Below are 19,046 nucleotides of genomic sequence, written 5' to 3' on the forward strand. Positions count from 1 at the left end.
ATTTACATAGTGGAATACTACTCAGCAATTAAAAACAAGGAAATCATGAAATTTGCAGGCAAATGGTGGGAACTAGAGCAGATCATCCTGAGTGAGGTATCCCAGGAGCAGAAAGACACACATGGTATATACTCATTTATAAGTGGATATTAGACATATAAATCCTACTAAAATCTGTACACCTAAAGAAGCTAATAAAGAAGGAGGACCCTGGTAAGATGCTCAATCTTCATTCAGAAAGGTAAATGGGATGGGCATTAGAAGAGGGAGAAACAGGGAATAGGACAGGAGCCTAACACAAAGGGACTCTGAAAGACTCTACCCAGCAGTGTATCAAAGCAGATGCTGAGGCTCATAGCCAAACTTTTGGCAAAGTGCAGGGAATCATATGAAAGAAGGGGGAGATAGAAAGACCTGGTGGGGACTAACTCCATAAGCAGAACAATAGAATCAGAAAATATGGGCAAAGGGGTCTTCTCTGAGACTGATACTCCAAACAAGGACCATGCATAGAGATTACCTAGAACCCCTGCACAGATGTAGCCTATGGCAGCTCAGTGTCCAAGGAGACTCCTAGTAAGGGGAACAGGGACTGTCTCTGACATGAACTCAGGGGTTGGCTCTCCCTCTGAGTGAGCAGCCTTACCAGGTCACAGAGGAAGAATATGCTTAATGAATAAATGAATAAACTGTAATTAATAAAAAAAAATAATTAAAAATTCTGTTAAATTTAAAAATCACAGTTCTCAGTATAATCCCATAAAATGACAGTGGTCTATGAGCACATATTTTCCAAATGTCTAAGTAATATTTAATTTATGCTCAGTGTTTTGAACATTTGGAAAAGCACTATATAAATTGGTGAACCTATATGACTCTGGCATTTAGAATACACTTTAGACTCCTCTCCAATACCACTGTTGTCTTTTCGTTATTTGTATTTCTCAAGCCTTTTAAAATGTGCTTGCCATGCACTTCCGACAGAACGACTTCCATACAAACATAAACTTTATTCAATGACGTAAGGTCATCATAGAATTGCAGCATCATATATTTTTTTTTAAGAGCAAGAAGGTCCTTCATGGATAATCTAATGCTGGCCTTACTAATTGGACAAATGAGAATACTACAATCCGGAGAGATTGTGTGATACTCCCTGAGCCTCACTGCAATGTAACAGCCAGACAGAATCACGGTGAAGACAACTTGAGCCTTGGGTTCTTCCCATCAGGACCACATTTGTAAGTTGAATATAACTCACTCTCTGGGGTACAAAAGAAACATTTACCTTATGGGTAAAGGATAAAACCTGCTATATAACCAAGCTTTTATAATGGCTTTGCTTTGTTACTTTGATTCCCACTACGAATATCCAGTGCCAGTTTCATACTTAGATTCTACATTTATTCTTCTAAAGTTCATTTTTGTTTAAATCTGTGTGGGTTTATAAAGTCAAATCTATATGATGCAAGATAGTCTCTCTAAGGTCTTTTCTATGTAAAAGACCCTAGATGTAAGAAATCAAAATAATTAAGCAAGTGAATGTATCATGAAATCCAGAGAACTCCTAAACTGTTGTTATTATGGGTGACTAACCTGCCATCATTTACTGTAGGAACAAGACACACTCACAAAAAGAATGGAAAATGTAAAAACAAACAAACAAACAAAAAAAAATTTCCTCAATGATTTATTTTTCCACATTCATTTAGGGAATAACAAAACATTCAAGCCTCGTAATATTTAAGCCAGTGTTGAGAGTTGCCAAAACCCAGAATTTTAAGTGCATAGCTTTCACAATATCTATTTTCCCAACAATAAAACTTTAAATAGACATCCATAAAAACTGGAATAAAAATAAAACACAAAAAAATAATTCAATACATCCCCTAACTATACTACCCAACAAACCCTCTGGGGTTTTTACCTCAGAGAACTATTGAAAACTTACGTAGTCAATCATATGCAGAGATTCACTCACATACAATACATGAAGGTTTACAAGACTTCATTTTCATCACTTCCTAATCCTAAAGCCTAAATGTTTCTAATAGATGAATAAATGAACTATGATATCACATTACTCAGCAATAAAAATGGAATGAATTAATGATGCAGCCAACAAGAATGAATCTCAATACTGTATGGCTTGTGTGTACATTATTGTAAAAAAAATTAAAAGCATAGGGATAGAGAATAACCTATGATTTCTATAAGGGTCAGGGGAATGAATATACAGATGAGGATAACTTGGGAGAAACAGGAAGAAATTTTTAGGGGATAACATTGGTTGTCATCCTGATTTTGGCAATCATGACTTCTCCACAGGACTTACTTATACTTCATACGATTTCATAAAGAAGAGAAAACACACTAAGGAACAGTTTACAATGAAGATAGATAAACATTAGTTATGGTTCTAACTAAACACACATTTGCCAAAACTTCTCACACATCTAAAGTGTATTTCCAACCATGCAGTGGACGGGAAAGTCAAATGTATGTGCTCAAAGCAATCACGAAGGTATGCTCTCCAGTCTCCCCCAAAAGTTAATCCGGGACTGGTGGCACGTGACAGAAAAAGCACGCTAGAAAGAAACTGAGTTTAAGGCACACATGTGTTACACAGTACACTCAAAGCAAGGTAGGGGAAGCTCGGGAGTCTTCTCTCAAAATTATACATTAAAAAGCTAATTCAAAGAAGGTTAGGTTTATATTCCGGTGGCGGAGATCTTGGTGATAACAAATCTCTAAATTCCATACCTCATACTTCAGTGAATTAATCAATTCATTCTAATTACATAAACATATACAAACACACAGACACAAATACATGTAGACATATATACATACATTGCCAAGTCAAAGTTTAGACATTGTCAAACAAATTTTTTGACATCAATGATTATACAAATAACTATGTGCACCAACGATACTGATGCCAGGACACTTGAATATTGCATATGGTTTCATTGGTTTTTGATTGTTCGTTTGCTTGCTTATAGAAATAAACTAATGAAAACAGTTTGTTTTTTGGTTAGGTTAGTAAGTGATTTGCTGTCTGCCAATATTGCCTTTCCTGCTCATTGTTTCATGACCTGCTCTGTGGTGTAAACTGGCTGACAATTTCAGCTGTCTTCCACTGATGGGCAGCTATCTATCCAATGTCAGACTTATCATTATGCAGATTTCCAAAGGCTGTCATGTATGCATGTGGATTCTGAAGGGCTCTAACTATGTGGCTGACAGCCTGTGACAGCCACTAAGCATGGAATAAGTAGGAATGATAGTATGAATAATCAATGAGCTTTCACTCTGGCCCTGGACAGCTTCAGAATCCTGCACTCTGTATGTGGCCTTTAATGTAATTAGAAATGAAATTTCCTAGTAAATCATATTTTGTTTTAATTTTCCATAAACATATAAATAAAAGTAAAAGGTACTAATGACCTTAAGTCTAATGCATTACATAGTTTTAGAAATTATGTTGACCTAAAAATTAAAATTAGCATCAGTCTGGATGTTGGTTCCATAAAACATTACATCACTTCTTTATATTCATATACATAATGTATAAAATATGTGAATATTTATGAATATATGTTATATTGTTACAAATATAAATTATATAATTATAAAGAATAAAATACATATCTATATAGATATTTAAATATTTATATCACATGAACACACACATATACATTTGTATTTAAGGAAACCTTTACATCTGTGATATACCACAAACAGTGTTCCCAATCTGATACCTATTCCTGACTTGAAATTTCTTCTCATCATTCAAATACAGTCTCAAAGATCTCACAACTTCTCTTTGGAAATATTCTCAAAGGTATAACCACCACTCAATCCTAGCTATTACCTCAAACTAAATTTCCATTTGATAGCAACTGAGTCATTGTAGGATATCCCTCATAATCTATTTTCTTATACTCACATTGTGATCTGTGATATTTCCAGGTAGATACTGTACAATCTCATGAGTGAAGACAGAGATACATTATAAAGATACACGAAAACAGAAATAGGTATGCCATAAACAGGAAATGTTTCCTAAACATATACTTAGTGTGTGTGTGTGTGTGTGTGTGTGTGTGTGTGTGTGTGTGTGCATATGCATGCTTGTGTTTGGTGTGGGTGAGGTATATATAGCTCTTAATGGTCGTGTGTGCATGTGCAGGTACATATTTACAGCAGTGTGGAGACGAGAACTAGGCTTTAGGCATTTTCTCCAACTTCTCTCTATATTCATGGATTTTAGACAGGACCATGAAGTGTATCTGGTTCAGTAAGCTTGCTGTACAGGGAGCCTCTCAGAAACTGTCCATCTCTGCTTCCACAGTACTGGCTCAAAAGTATGTACTGTTTAACCTACATTAACTGAGACCTCTCTCCAGGCCTTACAGGAAGTAACTTAAAGAAGCAAGGACTATGCATGGAGATAACCTAGAACCCCTGCACAGATGTAGCCCATGGCAGCTCAGTGTCTAAGTGGATTTCATAATAATGGGAACAGGGACTGTCTCTGACATGATCTGATTGGCCTGCTCTTTGATCACCTCCCCCTGAGGAGGGGGAGCAGCCTTACCAGGCCACAGAGGAAGACAATGCAGCCACTCCTGATGAGACCTGATGAACTAGGATCAGAAGGAAGGGGAGGAGGACCTCCCCTATCAGTGGACTGGGAAGGAGCATGGGTGAAGAAGGAAGAGGGATACAAAGAGAATAAATTGTAATTAATAAGAATAAAAAATAAATAAAGCTACAGATTGTTCAAAATGAAAAAAAAAAATAGAAGAAACAAGGAAAAAAATCCTGGCCCCCCACATGGTGTTAAGTATTCTAAACTAAACGGCAGAGGCAGAGCCTCTGAGGAAACTCAGGTACTTTCAGTTATTATTATTATTATTATTATTATTATTATTATTATTATTATTATTATTATTATTTAGAATTTATTCACCTGCTTTCCCGGTTGAAGCACCCTCCCTCATCTCCTCCTGGTCCCACCTTCTGTCCTTCTTCTCTTATCTCTCTCCTAGCCCAATGATAGGGGAAGTCCTCCTCCCCTACTGTCTGACCCTAGTCTATCAGCTCCCATCAGGACTGCCTGGATCCACCTCCTCTGTGGGTTAGCTAGGTCACCCCACCAGGGAGAAATGATCAAGGAGCAACATCCCAATTCATGTCACAGACTGTCTCTTCACCCCTTACTGGAGATCCCAAATGGATACTGAGCTGTCTATGGGCTACATCCGAGCAGAGGGTCTATGTTCACTCCATGCATGGTCTTTGGTTGATGCATCAGTCTCTGTAGTATACCCCTTTGGCCCAACATTTTGGCTTTGTCAGTCTCCTTGTGGGGGCCCTGTCCCCTCTAGGTCCCTCTAACTCTCCCTTTTTTCATAAGACTCAGTATACTCTGTCCAAAGTTTGGCTGTGAGTCTCTGCACCTGCTTCGACCCCCGGCTGGGTGGGATCTTTTAATGGAGATCTGTGGCAAGCTCTCATCCTGTTCTCTCTCTTCTATGGCTTCCAGTGTCTACCCTGTTTTTTCCTTCTGAATGAGAATTAAGCATCTTCTCTAGGGTCCTCCTTCTTTAGCTATTTGCTCAAGTATGTTCACAGCAGCTTTATTTATAATAGCCATAATCTGGAAACAACTTAGATATCTCTCAACCAAAGAATGGATACAGAAATTGAGGTACATTTACACAATGGAATACTACTCAGCAATTAAAAACAAGGAAGTCATGAAATTTGCAGGTAAATACGTGGAACTAGAAAAGATCATCCTGAGTGAGGTATCCCAGAAGCAGAAAGACACACATGGTATATACTCACTTATAAGCGGATACTAGCCATATAGTATAGAATAAACATGCTAAAATCTATAGACCTAAAGAATAAATGTACTTTCAATTTTAAACAGCAGTGTATAGAAAAGCCTAATAAAGAAAGGAGTTCTAGATAGGGAGTCCTGAGTATCTGAGAGGATGGGTAGAAGGGAAACAAAGGCTGAAGATCTTGGTGGAGGAGGGGTTCAATGTGCGGTACAACCAAGACAGCTGGTGTGCCCAAGAGGCTGAGACTGAGCTATGATTTGTAGCAAAGGTGGTAAAGATGGGTCAAAGAAAAAAGGCCTCACACTGTTTCTTTTCTACAGAGCAGGAGAGTGAGAATGGCCCAAGGCAGTAGCCAAGGGGATGATAAGAAGTCTGGCAGAACCTACTGATGGGTGTACCACATGTGGGAAATTAATTCAACCTTACTCAAAGTATTTACACCTAGGAACTGCAAGAGTGGGACCAACAACTAAACTTTTGTCAGAAGGGTATTACTAAACAGCCTTTATTATTTTGAAAACTTTGGTGTGATGGTTAAACACATTTCAAAGAAGGCATTTACTACAGCAAAGATGCCTTCTCCAGCGTATTTCTGTCATGCTGAGCTCTATTCTAAATGCTGTGTGGTTAAAAAAAAAAAAAAAATTAACCTCTTACTACTCAAGACAAAACAGAAGCATAGATATCGCAAATAACACATGAAAGGTCGCGTGTCAAGACCGTCTCTAAACCAGGAGCACTTCCCGGTGTTTCTCACAGGGGCCTTCACTGTGTGTCTTATGTTAAAATAGATCCTTGAGGCTCCCTGCACTAAGTGTGGGCAAAGCAGTGGGCAGCTGTGGGATCTGGTGTGGTGATATGTTCTATGTGGGTGGCATCTAGGTAGCTTTCAGTGCTTGCCAAAGCGGACTGCCTGCCTTAAAAATGTAGCACACGTTACACATGTATGTAAATAAAAACACAATGAAGCAAATAGAGAGTGACAGAATCATTTAAAACTACACAGCCGCATTTGTCCACACGGAGACTGAGTTTTTTTCATAATACAGACTTTGTTCAGTTCTGACAGAAGCAACTCTCTTCATATCTTCGTCTTACACTTGAGAAAATATCTCACACAGTAACTCTGGCTGACCCGGAACAATCTCAAAGATTTGCCTGCCTCTGCCTTGAATTCTAGGATTAAAGCGTAGGCCACCAACTCTTAGGCCTGTACAGCTTCTGATGAGCACATGTATATAATATTTAGTTCAAACATTTTTAAAGGAATTCTTAAATGAGCCCGATTTCTGTTAAATGAATTTACTTCAATATATCACTAAACTGATCTCATTTTAAATTAGTAGATGAATGTCTACAGTGTTTAGATATTGAGATAATAAGCTAGTCAATCCTGAATGACTCAATCATTTCTACTATCAAAGGGATAATGTTCCTTACATATGCAAATGATGTGGAGAGAAAAATCAGTGACTAAAAATGAAGAAAAGACCATTTAAAACACTGATACAAATTTAAACTTTTCTACCTAAAAAGGCATTTGCAACATTTCTATAATCTTAAGTCAGGGAGTGTGCTTAAGGTTAGCTATAAAACCTTTAAAAACACACTGACAGTAATATATAGTAAATATTATTTGAGTGAAAAGTCAATAAATATTAATGATTCAATAAAGAATAATCAGAAAATGAGAATCCCTGATGTTTTTCATGTTCAGTTGTTACCTCTGCTAGGAATATAAAGACCTGTTTTATATTTTCTGATTTGCTTGAGAAATATGCAACCACCTAATTTTATACTTGGAAAATTTTCATGGGGAACTAAATAAATTTGTAGTAAATAAGTCAGATTTGAAAATAATCTGTTTTATATATGGAACATCTTGTGGGTATAAAATGAGTATATTTTATTTATTAATATTCATATTAGTTTGGATATAAAAATGACAGCAAAGAAAACAAATTATACATGAATGGCATCAATGCATTGTCTTGGAATCTATGTATCAATGCAAACCAAAATCTTGGCATAGTTGTTTCATATAGTTGATAAAGTCATATAGCTACAATATCAGTGCCTTTCCAGAGCAGCAGCTACAAAAACTACTTCCTTTACCTAAATTATTTTTAATATAGAATGTATTTCTTCACAATAGATAGCAAATATGCTCAACTATATAAGTTATTGTTCAGAAAATATCAGAACCTATTTTCCAAAAACATATAAGAAATGAAAATATCATTTCAAAATACATAAAAAACATTTAAACATGTTGCATGCTCAACGTGATTTAGTCTCATAAAATATCCACTAGCTTGAGTACACTTTTGTTAATATATTTAAATTATTAGGAAACACATTCAACAATAATACTCTATGAATTACCTTAATTTGTTCTTCGATTGCTAAAAATCCATGTTTTTTTCTTCTGACTTACTGAATTAAACATTTCTGCAAAAAAAAATAAAAATAAAAGACACAATTAGATGACAAAAAATATTTTCTTTTAGGATTTTAACCATAGAACAAATAAAATGTTATTATTACTAGAGAAGTCTATTTACCCACAACACTTAAAAATGTCATGGCAGAATGAGAAGAACTATAAAACCTGGAAGATACATGAGAAGACATCACTAAAATAAGATCCTACTGGGAATGCAAGTGAAGTAGAAGTCTGTAATGTAATTTTTTTTTTTTTCCTGCTTGAAAGAACACATATGACTTCAAAATAAGTTTTGGTATTTCCAAGAAACTATGGTTTCTTACAACAAACATATATTTCTAAGACTTAAAGCAAGTTCAAGTTCAATGATATTTACCAGTTGAAAACCACTTAAGAGACTGGAGACACACCTTATTGCATTTTGGTTATATTATAATATATACACATACACAGGTAAGCCCACTTCTTGTATAGTTACCTGCACATATACATGGATAGTATTTGAGGTAGAGAGAGTGATATGGAGACCAAACTATAAAAGTCTAAATCAAGTCTAATGTAAAAAAATAAGATATAGTCTCTACTGATAAAGGTATTGAAGCAGAGAATGAGACTCATAGCCAAACTTTGGGCAGAATGCAAGTAATCTTATGAAAGAAGGACAATAGAGAAAGACATGGAGGGGACAGGAGCTCCAAAAGGAGACAAACAGAGCCATAAAAACTGAGACCTGAAGAGACTGATACTCCAAACAAGGACCATGCATGGACAGGATCTAAAACCCTGGCTCAGATGTCGCCCATAGACTCAGTCTCCAAGTGGGTTCCCTGGTAAGGGGAAGAGGGGCTGTCTCTGACATGAACTCTCTGATCACCTCCCCCTGGGAGTGCAGCCTTGCCAGGCCACAAAGGAAGACAATGCAGCCAGTTTTGAATAGTCCCTTTAGGCTAGGGTCAAATAGAAGGGGGAGAAGGACCTCCCCTATTAGTGTACTAGGGGAGGGACATAAGGAAAGAAGAGGAAGAGAAGGTGGGAATGAGAGGAGATGAGGGAGGAGGCCACAGCTGGGATACAAAGTAAATAAATGTAATAAATAATAATAATAAAAAAATTTAAAAAGATATATCAAAATAACTTTATTTAAACAATTTTCAGGATATTGTGCTCATTTTCTTAAATATTATCTCAAGTCCATATTTAAATTACAAAGCCAAGAATCCATACACCAAACTCGTTGCCAAAAATATTAAAAGGATGTTTTTCTTTAAAATATTCTATTTGGCAATTTAATGTATCCTTGTAGTTCTTTAGCTACATCAATTTTAAAACTTTCCAGTGAGCATAATTAAGAATTTATATAATTAACACACCTAGTAATTATTCTGAAATTTATTATTTGTATACAATTGCAATAGGAATATTTTTTTTCTCCTAAAGAGTGAGCAAATTTATGCACAATCCAAAATAATAACAAAAACCATTATCTTCTACTATCTTGTCCCAAAAGGAATTAGATATAAAGAAAAAATAATAATAATACCATGGAATTAAACTGAGTTCTCTTATACTAATCACTATTGACTAAAATTAAATCGAGTATAAATTCATAGAAACCATCCTCTAATGTAAATATTTCTTTTGACTTGGTGATTTATTTTAAATTATAAAGGTAGCAGGATTTACTATATTTTAATAAATGTTCCATAGTATTTGAATACTTAGTGATATTTTTTTGTCAAGATTAAGCCAACTCCACATTTGAATCATTTGAGTTCTCAAACAAGCAACTCTTTTATAAAAATCGATTGCTTGAACTACCATGAATAACCTTCCTTCAACAAATCTAGTATTCTTCCAGTAACTAATGACTTGATAGATTACTGTTCCCTTGTTCTTGAAAAATGGGTATTTGTCATCGTGAAAATATTTTATATAACTGGACAGTCCTGGGTCACAGCACAGGCCTGCTCACAATTATTATCTCCCTTCAGATATTTTGCATCACCTTGGAAATTTTGATATTTAGAGATGGCTAATTCTTCAAACTTCAGTTCCCCCCAAATGTAAATGATCAGGTGGTATGGACATTTTGGTCTATGATATGTAAACACGTTTTTGTTATAATCCCAACTGGGAGAGTCTACAGTTTACACCTGTAAAGTGTCTTGTGCAGAGCGTGGTCTTTGCTAGGTAAAATTAATTAGCTTCTGAGAGTTTGAGGGGTATAAATATGACAATCCAGAGTTAAAGAGTGGTCGCCTGGAAGAGTAGGAGGGGGTCGGTTTGCTGCTGATTTCTCCTGCTCCTGCATTTGCTGTTTGCTGGTTATCTGGACTTCTGAATTTCCTGAGGATCGATATTGGTGGTGCCCCCAACGGGGCTGTACTCTAGAGAATCACTTACTTTATGTAGAGAGCACCTGGCTAAGACCAGCTTGGGAAAGCCATTTAGCATCAGAATGGAAAGGACAAATAAACAAGAAACATTAGACCTGGAAAGGTGGAAACAAAGGGAAGAGCAAAGAGTAGATAAAACAGCAGAGAAAGGCATCTTATCAATGGACACCTATCTATATTATGAGATAATGTGGATAAACTTATTTTGTATATAATAAACTTATTCCAAGATGGATATTCAAAAACAGCTGTGGTAAATACTTTGAGAAAGAAAGAAAAAAACTCAAAATCTAATGGTTGACGATGTTTTAGTGCAATTAATGTCTTTTAGCATCTGTTCATACTTTCATTATTTTAGAGTTAAACACAGTTCAAAAATCGCATAAAAGCAATACCTTAAAAATCACTCAATTCTTCAGAGGGCTTGAGAAGTACATGGAAATACTTCAGTTCTAAAAACTGGATTTATGTTAGTTAAAAGTAAAAATAGCCTATGCTTTTGACCAAGTATTATAATTAATCACATATAAAGGGTAACAAAAATAGATAATGCTAAAAAAAATGAATTGCCAATTTATTAAGTCAGTAATATATGAAAACTATGGATAATTTTTCCAGTTCTGAGAGAGCAAAATTAAAAAAAAAATTTCAATATTCACCATATATTTACTGTCTCAAGCATAGCTCAAGGCAGTGTAGAGTCAGAGGGAATGGAAGAGCTTAAAAGAATACTAACAAAATTCATATACATTCCAGCTAGGAAGCAGACTGAGACAAAGACACACAGGAGAAGACATGTCTATATGCATATTTGCACTTTTTATATATTTATAAACTACATAGTACATTTTTTTCTGTATGACATACACATATTTTATACTTAATAAAACTCTGTGTGCCAAATTCTGTTTTAGTTATCTCATACAGTCATTTAACTTTTTAAATATCTTTACAAAGAAAATGCCGAGTGACAAAGTCAGAAAAACTTTATTCCATGAATTCTAAATTCTGACTCTACATGTTCAAACTTCTCAAATAGCATTCTTTGAGATATTTAAATTGAAGAGAAAATAAGCATTTATAAATCAATTATTCAGAAGATAATCTCAGAAATTCATGACACTGATTGCTGTTAGAGATAGCTTCACACTTTGATAGTTAAATGGTGTATCCCAAAATAACCCAGTACAAATTAGTGTGAGATTAAAATGGAACAAAAAAAGTGTGATTTTTATCCTATATATATGTACTCATTCCAAAAATTATATAATATGACCTGTTGAAGTGTCCCATAATGGTCTATGAAGCAGTGAAGAGGTGTCAAGAATGTGTACCTCCAATCATTCTGTAGACAGTTAAGAGAAGCTTTGTGGCTGGAGATGTTGGGAGTTGAGCCTGTGATTTCTGGGGCACGGATTGTACCTCTGAGCTACACTCTCAGCCCATACACTTATCCTTAAACTGTTCACTGATAGCCAAAATAAAAGTAGTACAAATAAGAAAATTTTCATGAGGTGATTTGTTTCTAAGTTTGTCCTCAAATTTGCCTTGTAAACAGTACCCAAAGTTGTGTAAAACCTCATTTCTCCAATGAGGGCTTCTTCTCAGTAGTCTACAACTGTACCATGATGCTTAGCATAGAAATTAGGTTCCAAAACTCACTAAATGAAAAAAATTTTTTTTCTTCTTTTCCCATTACAAACAAACATAATTTTAAAACAGCAAAAACAAGAACAAAAAAGTGATCAAAGGACTTCCTACATCAGTCTCCTTGGGTGTCTACTTGGGCCGATTTCTCACGCAAGATTCTGCTGGGCAGAGCAATTTGTGAATGCAGTGCTTTGTATGCCAGCTTACAGGATTCAGGGAACCATATATTCCGTCATGCAAATGACTGGAGTTTGAACTTGAGAAGGCCTATGTGAGTAGGGTGGCAAATATTCTCCCCAATATCAATGAGGAAGACATACAAAGTTTCCACTACAGGTGTTTCAGGTCAAGAGAAAATGACCATTCATCTAACAGGTTTGGGACTGTCAACGCAAGATAAAGTATGGAAGTTCTGTGCACAAGTGTCCTGTAACAGTTTGCCTATGAATTGTTCAAGCTCTGAAACAGCCTTCATTACACTTTTCATTTAGATCGCAAACCAAATCTTAGTAAGGGTAAAAAGACTGGTCATAAAAATATGTTATCTAAATGATACAAAATTAATTTAGTGATGAAAATTAGGAATCCCTAAATATTTATCAACCACACACAATAACTAGACATATTGTGAGTTGAACAAAAATTAAACATAGCACATCAAAATTTATAGAAAGCAGCAAAAGCAGTGTTGAAAGACAATCTCATGCCTTAAAATTCCTAATTAGAAAAAGAGGCTGACATAGAATCAATTAGCAGGGCTTCTACATTAATCAATAAAAGGAAAAACTAATACATAGTTATAAAAAAAAGGAACACTAACGAAAAGAATGCATATGGTTTATCACAGACCTAGTTAAAATGATTACTTATTTTTTTAAAAAATCCTATGAGTCAGTTTTTAAAATTCCACTAATTTCTTAATGTTACAAAAATCATTCATGCTATCCATTAAGCTCCTTATTAATGTTAACAATTAAATATGCTTACTGATAAATTTATCCTCCTTTGATAAAATATAACTAATTTTTGAAAACCCAATAAACCCAGACAGGAGATAACATAAAAGCCTTACTGGGAAGGAAAGGATTACAGGAAATCCAAACAAAAATCAACTCATTAGCCTACATACTTACTTGTACTACTCTGAACTTATTGTAGTGACAGGCACCTTGCCAGTCTCCCTTCGTAAGACAGGGTAAGTTACCATATAACTGCATTCTCTTTCATACTATGCCATCTCATAGACTAGCATACCAAGTCCTAACGATTACACTACACCTTTGGGTTTTTATCACAAAGACAAAAGAATAGAGAAACCAACTCATGTCCCTGTTGTATGCCAGGCCACTGCAGTAAGAAGTTCAGATAGGATAGTATAAATACACACACAGTTAGTTCTGACTTCTCACAGATAATCAAAACCAAAGGTTTGGGTCTCTTCTTTCCTTCAGGCTTCACTTAACAAGGCAGAGATTCTTCTACCCAAATAGACAGGGCAAGATCTTGATTAAGGAGAAATCCATGTGTGAGTAGGTACCCTCCAAGTCACAATGGGGATATGTCCCAAGTTCCCATTATAAGTTAAACATATGTTACATGAAAAGCACACATTATATACACAATAATACTGAACAATATAATTTAGAAAAAAAACTATCAGAGTGTTTTACTGTTATGCTCATGTGGGATCAGGAAGCTATAATGGCTTCCTAAAACTTCAAGAAAGTATGGTGAAATATACCTGTCTTAGTCAAGATCAAAATCCACAAATTCAAATATAGTCTTTTACTAAATGTTTATCAATTCTGTACTATCACAACTCAAAAACTTATAAATTGAGCCACTGGGGTCTATTTGTAAAAGAACAACGTTTTCATCCCAGCAGCTCCTGGTCTAGACTACTATACTTGTGTGGAAATTTCTCCAGAAGTCTCTCTTGGATATGTTTTTTTCAGCCTTCAAAAAGTATCAAAACCAAACCAAACAAGTAGTTATTCTTTATTAAGAAAGTAAATGTACACAAAGCCAGCAATGGGCACTTTATTCTTTGAGTTTGGCTGCTTGGGACTCACAGGTAAAAAAAAAAAAGAAGCTTATTGCTTCTCTGGTGAAATACATACTGATCTTCTAACTCATAAAAGGGGGAAACCAGTGCAAATCTTCCGCCCTTGGGAATTGTAACACATTACCGCTTAAAGAAAAAGACAGCAGCTTCCAGGGATGAGAGAAGATGGCGTACTGTACATACACTGTACGTCAGTGTGATGCATATGTACACATGAAGCAAAGGGACCTCACCTCTCAGCGGACGCTCCCTACCAGCCTCCGCATTACCCCACTTAATACAACGGCATTACAGTGACCAGCCGCCCTTGTGGACAACCCAAAGAATACTTGGTAAGGGTCCAGGAAGATGACTTACTCAGCAATGTCTGTTTCAATTCTGTGCTTGAGAAATGGTTCTCAAATTATCAATGTAAAAACAATCATATAATTTATCTCCTGGTTTTACTTTTCAAAATGGCTCTGCTACAACTGTAATTACACATGACATATTTGCCTACTCATCGTGGTTTCCTACTTCTCTAATAGTGGGATTTCTCAAACTTAATTATAATAGAATGCATATCCTCTATATTTCTAAATGACCATTTTCTAATAGTAAATACCGTAATCAACCTCTTATTTTTATCATGAAATAACTATATATATATATATATATATATATATATATATACATAAAACGTGATGAAAATGATTTTGAAATTTGTTTCACAAACAACTAAGTCACAATAATTTAGCATTGAAGAAGTTTTTGTACAAAAGAGATTTTTGCCTGCCTCTTATGATTTGTCTCAACTTCAGTGAAATGGAATGATTTTTTTAATTTTTATTTTTCTATATTAATTACAATTTATTCACTTTGTATCCCAGATGCAGACCCCTCCCTCATTCCCTCCCAACCCCACCCTTCCTCTCTTATCTCCTCACATACTCCTCTCCAAGTCCACTGATAGGGGAGGTCCTCCTCCCCTTCCATCTGACCCTAGCCTATCATTGTTTTCCTGCATTGTCTTCCTCTGTGGCCCGACAAGGCTGCTCACCCCCCTCAGGTGGGAGGTGATCAAAAAGCCAGCCACTGAGTTCATGTCATAGACGGTCCCTGTTCCTCTTACTAGGGAAACCACTTAGATACTGAGAATCAATGTGGAACAATCTTTGAATGTTTAATATATTTTCAAAATTTAAATTTACATCAGGAAGGAAATGTTGTCATCAGAATTCCTGTCAAATAGGAAACTACAATCCACGAGGATATAGAATTAATTTTCAAAATATAATCTACTATACTTATTGCTACTACTCTGTTGAATGTGTTTCAACACTCATATAGAGTAGAGATATAAACCATTCACCCTCTTTTTTATCACAGATAAACTTTGAAATGTTGCCCATTCATAAAGCCCCCTTGAATACATTGGAGATGCTCATTTACATCGCCCACATAGTTTTGAAATGGAAGGTAAAATAACTGGCTTTGAGTATATTTTTTATACATTCTCAATAATCATTATATTTCCTTTCCTTTGACATCAGGATTCTAGAACTTCAGATTGTTAAAGAAGTACTTGTGTTTCTTTGAGAACCATCTCATAGTTATGGACACAGGAACTTCCTTCCTGCTTAGCATCCAAATTCTAAGTTATAAATTAAAAAAAAAAAACATGTAAGTGGAGTAGAAGGACATTAATTTGAATAAATCACTTGTTAAGTTTTTGCAAAGTGTATTTTCTCCTTGATGGCAAATTTAGGCAGCATAGTTTATTCTCTATCTACTACAAAGTCTATAAAGGAAGACAGACTAAGAAAAGGTTATCATGGAATGCTACCAAACATTTTCTATAAGTTTACAATTGAATTTTTAAAGAGTTTCTGATTTTATTCTTTTGCATTCTTACGTTCTCTAAATGTCTGTTCTAGAAAAGAATGGTTTTTACCCCATAGTTCTATGAGGCTACGTAGGTCAGTTAATGTGCAAACAAGAAAACACAGCAGAAACCTTTACTATTTTGCAGACTATGAGAACCTGCATTTAATGAAGTGTTCTCAGACATTTAAAGTAGCGTGGGTTGCCAGGCCAGACACTGATTCTTATATGCGCTTTTCCCAAAACTCTTCATTCCTCTGGCCATTCAATAAAATCAATAAATGTATTCTAACTAAACTTTAAAAGGCTTCTGGGAAGCGACCTCTGCCAAAGTATTTTGGGAAGGTGCCAACTCTGTAGTGGGGGTGGGATCAAAAAGCAGAGAGTACAAAATAATGAAACGTTTTTGCACAGATGAAAAAAAAAAACACATACAAAAAAAAACAAAGCCTGGCTGGAGTTCTAAAAGTGATTAGCTTACACATCAGAGGTCAAGTTTCCAGAGCCCAGCTCCTCTGCCTTCCCTGGCATTCTTTTTTTCTCTCCCAATCCCACACTGACTGCAGTCCATTGCACGAGGCTTTATTTTCCACTTTGTCTAGGATTTCGAGCAGAAAATCTTCTCTACTGATGTCTTTAAAATAGTGTGCTTTCTGTGCCACAGTAATGAGTCCCCTATCTGAGACTCCAACATCTGGAAATCTGGACCAGTGTGGCTCACAATCTGGAATCGAGGAATGTATTTTATAAAAAAAGGTCACAGTACACTAAAGTTTGATGAGCTCAACCATGGAGAAACTTTCACCAGAGACCTGATTATGCTTTATTTCCTATACAGACTTCTGTCATGCAGAGATCAGAAAGAAAACCCATATGCACACAAACTAACATTTGGAGCTCAAAGGGAAAACAGGCAAATATCTGCAAACGTTTTTATTATCAAATGAGCCAATCACTGGAATTTGGGAACTGCCATAGAAGGGTATTTACCTACACTGTTCGTGAATATTTTTCAAAACCTGTCTTTACTTGGTCACCAGTATAAACAATAAAGCCATGAACAACTAAAGCTTTCCTTGTGTGTGAATCCTAATGACCATTAACTAAGAAACCATATTGGAGGCAGTGAGATGGCTCATAAAATAGAGGCACTTGGTGCCAAGCCTAATGATCTGAGTTCAATCCCAGGGACCTGCAGAGGTGAAGGAGAGAGTCAATTCCCCACATGTACAATAACACACAAACCAGCACCACATACACACACACACACACACACACACACGACACTCGAAATGATTACAGAAAAATAATGAATATTGTGTTACTATTAAGGATAATAAAGCCTCTCACCTTTTAAAAGTTTAAAGGATATACACACTTGTATTTGTTAATCTTTTCCTTTTTGTGGACGTTACAAGGGTCCATCATTATGAGTAGAGACCAATGGATGCCTGGAACCGTGGAGAACACCAGTTCTTCTATATACTGCCTTTTCCTATGCATACATATGATAGAATTTAACCTAAAATTCCAGCACATGCAGGAATTAACAACACTACTCATAAGATAAACAGCTACAAAAATGCCCTCTGAGAACAAACACATAAGCATAGCTTAGTCCTATCAATAAAAATACTTGTTTTCTCCTTTCAAATTAAAGAATCATTTTATGGCTTCTCTTAAGAATGGTTGAAGCATCTACAATAGTAATTTTGCACTTTGTGGTCATCAGTAAATAAATTCAGCACTTTTGAACAAATTGAAGCACTATGCCGGTGGATCTGAAACCACCGTAGCTAGCAAGTGACTGCCCAGCAAATAGCATTTGAAGTATGAATGACTGACATCTCATCTGGGAAAAAAAGGACAAGGTAAGCTTTCATCACACTAGTCACAAGAGCATTACATTTAAGCCTATCGATTATTTATTCCTGAAATTTTTTATTTAATATCTTCATGTCACAGTTAGCCTCAGGTAAACATAGCTGTATTATGGAAACAAACTACTGTATTTCTGAAATATTTCTACTTTACTTCGATATTTTATGTATATAAAAAAACTGCATACAAAACTATATTTAAGTTTTTGAGTTACTATATACATGAAGGAAATCTCATATCCTTATTCCCAAGCAATTTTAGCTAAAATATGTTAGCTCTGTGGTGGGAAAGCTTATATATATAGGAACATATTTTTTTCAAGAATGATTAATGTTACCTACCAGGAAACCACACAACTCTTACAAAGTAAAAAAAAAAAAAAATAAAAAAAAAAATAAAAAAACAGAAAAGAAAGAAAGAGAGAAAAGAAACTTATTATACTGAAATGTACTTTCCAGAAAAATAAAAGTCAAAGAACAGCAAACCAAGAAAATTAAGTATCTGGATTAAATTTTCAAAATCCACCCAAAAGTGAATTCAGTTTTCATTTCACGAAATCTAACTATACCTCTTCAAAGAATGTACTCTAAGCCTCATTTAGTAGCACATGCTTCCATTCTCAGGACAGATAAGGCTGAGCAGGAGCAGTACTGGGAATTTAGGAGAGTGTGGGCTGTGTGGTGACTATGAGCACGTCTGGGGTACGGAATGAAACCTACCTCACAAAACAAACACCAAAAACAAACAAAAAATTAAAACACCCCACAGATACAGAGGATGTGCCAGGACTGAAGAGATGGCTCAGCCTTTCAGAACACTAGCAACTGTTCCAGGAGACCTGGTTCAATTCCCAGCACCCACATGGCAGCTCAAAACTGTCTGTA

General features: G+C 35.6%; 1 protein-coding gene across 1 annotated transcript in view; it reads right to left on the bottom strand.

Moving 5' to 3' along the window:
* The window catches only part of Adgrl3 (adhesion G protein-coupled receptor L3), a 736,167-nt gene that overhangs the window by 552,962 nt on the left and 164,159 nt on the right, over positions 1-19,046 (bottom strand). Inside the window, exon 3 of the mRNA XM_055629463.1 lies at positions 8,247-8,312. The gene's annotated coding sequence lies outside the window, so the exon portion shown is untranslated. The remainder of the gene's footprint in view (positions 1-8,246; positions 8,313-19,046) is intronic.

The sequence above is a fragment of the Psammomys obesus genome, unplaced genomic scaffold (assembly GCF_907164565.1).
Source record: "Psammomys obesus unplaced genomic scaffold, mPsaObe1.curated_primary_1811, whole genome shotgun sequence".
Lineage (NCBI taxonomy): Eukaryota > Metazoa > Chordata > Mammalia > Rodentia > Muridae > Psammomys > Psammomys obesus.